General features: G+C 35.8%; 1 protein-coding gene across 2 annotated transcripts in view; it reads right to left on the minus strand.

The window, feature by feature from the left end:
* LOC137623082 (WD repeat and SOCS box-containing protein 1-like) overlaps positions 1-5,842 on the minus strand; it is a 99,727-nt gene extending 93,885 nt beyond the window's left edge. For both annotated transcript variants that reach the window (XM_068353737.1, XM_068353735.1), the window contains exon 1: positions 5,516-5,842. The gene's annotated coding sequence lies outside the window, so the exon portion shown is untranslated. The remainder of the gene's footprint in view (positions 1-5,515) is intronic.
* Between the last annotated feature and the right edge of the window lie 565 nt (positions 5,843-6,407).

The following is a 6,407-nucleotide window of genomic DNA, read 5'->3' on the forward strand; positions in this document are numbered from 1 at the left end:
AATGAATATTATTAACGCAAGGTGTCGATGTAACAAACGATAAAAACCCTTTTAACTTCAATAAACATCAAAGATATGTCTATATATAAACCAGATATATCTACTATGCAATCAAATGGCATGGCTTTATTATTAATATTTATACATAAACATGCACCAGATGTTGACTTCTATAAACAACATTGTTATTTTTTCAACTTCTTTTAAAATATTTCATTTAATTTATCTTTAGCAAACGCAGTTTGAGAATATGAGAATGTTTAGTCCTTTAATTGTAAGAAAATAGTCGTATGTAGTTACTAGTCAACCTTATAAAAGATTTTCAAAACTCATGGCTGGTAACAAACTAGTATTCCCCAGTGCTGTATAGGTGGTGTAAATTGTAGTACCATACCTGCATTAAAATTACATTTGTAAAAAATATCTAGTGCATAAAAAACAAACGCATTCAACACAGTGGACTTAAGAGCAGCCCCCCCCCCCAAAAAAAAAAAAAGTTTTAAAACGAGTGTGGCTTATAAAGCATTTAGTTCAAAATAGACCTATGCTTAAAGCTAGCAGAGAAAGAACAACTGAATCTTGAAGTGTGAAGTATTGCTAGACGAAGCAAGTACAGTAAACTCAAGTGCTATAAAGAAAAAAAAATTGCACTTTAAACTGTATTTATAATCGCAGTAACATACCTCAATATTCTTAAACCCTGGTCAAAATGCTAAACCTTAACGGATGGTCTAAAACGGGGTTTACAACAAGGTCCGTAGACCTTGGTTTTAGACGGTCAAGCAGTTCGTCGAACCCGGTTGCTGAACCTTATTCTCAAACAATTCGAAATGATGGAGTCAGCCACAATTGCATAAGGTTTGTGGACGTTGAAGTTCCGCCCACAAAAGTCAGGCGAGAACAGACTTTCTTCGAACCATTCGACGAACGTGTTCGACAACCAAATACCCCGTTCACACGTTCGAACATCACTTCAAACACTTGCATGTAGAACAGCGTTTGACAAACTTGTATTCATGAGTGGCTGCGTCACTCGATACGATTAACAAATCAAGCGTCAAGCATATCGATTCCTGATTTAGAGAGAGAGAGAGAATCTTTTGTCCTAGAATTCGCTTTTTGTGCAGTAAAGCCTATAGGCCTATGTGAGAGCAATTTACTTACTTTACTATTGTGCAGGTAGGCCTATGTGAGAGCAATTTATTTACTTTACTATTGTGCAGGTAGGCCTATGTGAGAGCAATTTATTCACTTTACTATTGTGTAGGTAGGCCTATGTGAGAGCAATTTATTCACTTTACTATTGTGCAGGTAGGCCTATGTGAGAGCAATTTATTTACAAATAGGTCTATGTGAGAGCAATTTATTTACAAATAGGCCTATGTGAGAGCAATTTATTTACTTTACTATTGTGCAGGTAGGCCTATGTGAGAGCAATTTATTCACTTTACTATTGTGCAGGTAGGCCTATGTGAGAGCAATTTATTCACTTTACTATTGTGCAGGTAGGCCTATGTGAGAGCAATTTACTTACTTTACTATTGTGCAGGTAGACCTATGTGAGAGCAATTTATGTACTTTACTATTGTGTAGGTAGGCCTATGTGAGAGCAATTTACTTACTTTACTATTGTGCAGGTAGGCCTATGTGAGAGCAATTTATTTACTTTACTATTGTGCAGGTAGGCCTATGTGAGAGCAATTTACTTACTTTACTATTGTGCAGGTAGGCCTATGTGAGAGCAATTTATTTACTTTACTATTGTGCAGGTAGGCCTATGTGAGAGCAATTTATTCACTTTACTATTGTGTAGGTAGGCCTATGTGAGAGCAATTTATTCACTTTACTATTGTGCAGGTAGGCCTACGTGAGAGCAATTAATTTACTTTACTATTGTTCAGGTAGACCTATGTGAGAGCAATTTATGTACTTTACTATTGTGCAGGTAGGCCTATGTGAGAGCAATTAATTTACTTTACTATTGTGCAGGTAGGCCTATGTGAGAGCAATTTATTTACTTTACTATTGTGCAGGTAGGCCTATGTGAGAGCAATTTATTCACTTTACTATTGTGTAGGTAGGCCTATGTGAGAGCAATTTATTCACTTTACTATTGTGCAGGTAGGCCTATGTGAGAGCAATTTATTTACTTTACTATTGTGCAGGTAGGCCTATGTGAGAGCAATTTATTCACTTTACTATTGTGCAGGTAGGCCTATGTGAGAGCAATTTACTTACTTTACTATTGTGCAGGTAGGCCTATGTGAGAGCAATTTATTTACTTTACTATTGTGCAGGTAGGCCTATGTGAGAGCAATTTATTCACTTTACTATTGTGTAGGTAGGCCTATGTGAGAGCAATTTATTCACTTTACTATTGTGCAGGTAGGCCTACGTGAGAGCAATTAATTTACTTTACTATTGTTCAGGTAGACCTATGTGAGAGCAATTTATGTACTTTACTATTGTGCAGGTAGGCCTATGTGAGAGCAATTTATTTACTTTACTATTGTGCAGGTAGGCCTACGTGAGAGCAATTAATTTACTTTACTATTGTTCAGGTAGGCCTATGTGACAGCATTTTATTTACTTTACTATTGTGCAGGTAGGCCTATGCGAGAGCAATTTATTTACTTTATTATTGTGCAGGTACGCCTATGTGAGAGCAATATATTTACTTTACTATTGTGCAGGTAGGCCTATATGAGAGCAATTTATTTCCTTTAAAATACTTTATGGCTTGAACCCTACAGGAGCTACAAGATCTGTATGTCCTATACACTCCTAGGTATTTAGAGTATCACACAGCATATTCCTTGTTAATTAAATTAGCCAAATTTACATTATCCAAATAACTATTGCAAGTCAAGTGTCATACCTAAAACGCAATTAGACCAATATTCTATTTTATGAAATACAAAATAGTTACATGTCATATCATTCCAATTTATCGTAATGAATAGCGGCTTTAGTTTAGAAAATATATATAAAAAAATATTCTATGCAACAAGTCCTTCGCTGATGCGTCATTAGATGCAAATGCTTAATAAATTAACTTTATCTTAAGCCGTCTGTTCCTCTCTCGCTTCGCCTACACATTATTCAAATAGGCTAACGACAGGTTCACAATTAACCTTTTTTTTTCTTTTTTTTTCTTACGAGGCAGTTTGCATTAGCCTTCTACATTTCATTATACACTGCTTCTCCCCTAATATTAACATGCATGCTCCTTTTTGGTTGTTTAACAATTGATTTTATAACCTTAAGGTAAGATCAGTGACCTATAACATTTGTTATTTATAACTTTATTCAACATTTTATATAATTTTAAACTATGAACATCTAAATACACACACATTATATATATATATATATATATATATATATATATATATATATATATATATATATATATATATATGGTTTGGACATGCACTTCGCACTCCCCAAGCGAGATTAGTTCACCAAACTTTCACCTGGGCTCCACGTGGCACGAGAAGAGTTGGAAGACCCAGACCTACATGGCTGAGGACTATGAAGCGTGAAGCGGGAGAAGGCGAATGTTAAAAGTATTAATTTAAAAGCTCAAGATAGACACGACTGGCGAAATCTAACCAAGGCATTTTACGTCAATAGGAATAGGAGTAGATAATGATGAGTTTAATAACATTTTTAACAACAGCGAGTGGCGGCTGACATAACACCATTACTTAGTGTGCAATTAGGCCTATCTATACAATTTTTCAATCCAATACTAAATAAATACAGTTCCCTCCTTAATACAAATAGCGTTACGACCTTGTGAAACTTGCAACTGCAGTGGCGGGCCCTAGTCCGGGCCTCTGCGACCTTGACTCAATGCAGTTGTTTATCTCTATAATTAATTTAACTTAAGAACCCAAGCCTTGCCGAATGCATCGCTAAGCACCAAGCCTTTCCAATGGAACACACACGAGAGAGAGAGAGAGAGAGAGAGAGAGAGAGAGAGAGAGAGAGAGAGAGAGAGAGAGAGAGAGAATGGTCACAGGTTCATTGACTATAGGACCCGGAAAAACAACACGTGGGTTTAAGATAACCGTCCAGTTTAGCGTAAACAAGGTCAACCACGAACGGAAATATATACACATTTTAGGGCGTATATAAACATTTGATTATCGTAAATTCGTAATTATATTGGTGTATTATTTTTGCACAATCGAAATGTATGCCTACATCCTTTAACCTTAGGGCTACAAATAAAAATGTATTTACCGTCTGGATAGGCGAGTAAACATATTTTATGCTAAGTTACCCGTTTGGACAGGACAATAAACATATTCTATGCTAATTTACCCGTCTGGTCAGGACAATAATACCAAATAAACATACTCTATACTAATTTACCAGTCTGGACAGGACAATAATGTCCAATAAACATATTCTATGCTAATTTACCAGTCTGGACAGGACAATAAACATATTCTATGCTAAGTTACATGTCTGGACAGGACAATATTACCCAATAAACATATTCTATGCTAATTTACCAGCCTGGACAGGACAATAATACCCAATAAACATATTCTATGCTAATTTACCAGCCTGGACAGGACAATAATACCCAATAAACATATTCTATGCTAATTTACCAGCCTGGACAGGACAATAATACCCAATAAACATATTCTATGCTAATTTACCAGCCTGGACAGGACAATGAACATATTCTATGCTAAGTTACATGTCTGGACAGGACAATAATACCCAATAAACATATTCTATGCTAATTTACCAGCCTGGACAGGACAATAATACCCAATAAACATATTCTATGCTAATTTACCAGCCTGGACAGGACAATGAACATATTCTATGCTGAGTTACATGTCTGGACAGGACAATAATACCCAATAAACATATTCTATGCTAATTTACCAGCCTGGACAGGACAATGAACATATTCTATGCTGAGTTACATGTCTGGACAGGACAATAATACCCAATAAACATATTCTATGCTAATTTACCAGCCTGGACAGGACAATGAACATATTCTATGCTAAGTTACATGTCTGGACAGGACAATAATACCCAATAAACATATTCTATGCTAATTTACCAGTCTGGACAGGATATTAAACATATTCTATGCCAAGTTACCCGTCTGGACAGGACAATAAACATATTCTATGCTAATTTACCAGTCTGGATAGGACAATAAACATATTCTATGCTAAGTTACATGTCTGGACAGGACAATAAACATATTCTATGCTAAGTTACCTGTCTGGCCAGGACAATAAACATTCTATGCCTACAATAGGTAACAGTTACTTTGAATACTATGGTAACTCTTGTGGAAAAGATACTTTTCGTTAACAAATTAACCATCAAAATAAAATACCAGTGCTAAACATATACTTACGATTAAAACCTTATCTACCAAGCAAGGCCCATCAAAGATTGGGCTTTTAACATTTAGATTAGGCCTCCCTTACGAAGTCCCAAAGGTTGAATTATAAATAAACAATCTTACCTTCAAAGAATATATGGACCGTCGCACTAAATGCCGTATATAGAAATGTGTTAACGTTTAATATTTATATTATTTACGTTAGGCACGTATGCGACAAGCGGGTTTCTCTCAAGCCTCTGGGTGGCCTAAACAAAACATGGACGAGAACTGCTTCTAAACGTTACAATACTGTTACTATTCTCGTGTATATCACTGCTCGAAATCACGGTATTCGTAACACGACGGTAACGCAAATATTTCCGCGAGGATAATGTTAGTGGTTGCGAAAATCGTTTAACGGCGTCAAAGGTTCGTCTTACTCTCACCACGCCTGATACAATACTGGCGTGTGACGTCACCTCTTCTCCATTGATCTGCTAGGGGCAGTGTTGTCAGATAAGGGAATTTATTCCTAGATTTGGGGATATTTGCTGTCCGATGGGGATATTCTGTACTATTTTTATGAAGGAAAAACAAAGATGATCAAACCCTTATACTGTCGCAATTAGTTATTTGCAATTTTATGAAGTATAGTGATTAATTTCTATATTAGTAATGCCTACATGATCAAGAGAAATTGTAATTTGTGGTAATGTATTAGTGGAAATGGTGATTTTTGTGTTGTTTTGGAGATATTTTCATTGAGATTTGTGGATTTCTACACTACCCCATCTGGCAACACTGGCTAGGGGTCGAAAATGTTGCCTTTTTGGCTACTAAAACTTCTTTAGATAATTCTCCATATTTATGGTAATTATATAATCTAATCATAAACGTATATGTAGTTTGTAGATCTCTGTAACTTTTTATTTATAAATATGAGGAGACTACAGAACGTAACATGATGAAACTACAAAACGTGAAATATAATGTCGACCAAATTCCGCGTTGCCCGGGAAGAGAGAAAGAGAGA

This window comes from Palaemon carinicauda, chromosome 30, assembly GCF_036898095.1.
Source record: "Palaemon carinicauda isolate YSFRI2023 chromosome 30, ASM3689809v2, whole genome shotgun sequence".
Lineage (NCBI taxonomy): Eukaryota > Metazoa > Arthropoda > Malacostraca > Decapoda > Palaemonidae > Palaemon > Palaemon carinicauda.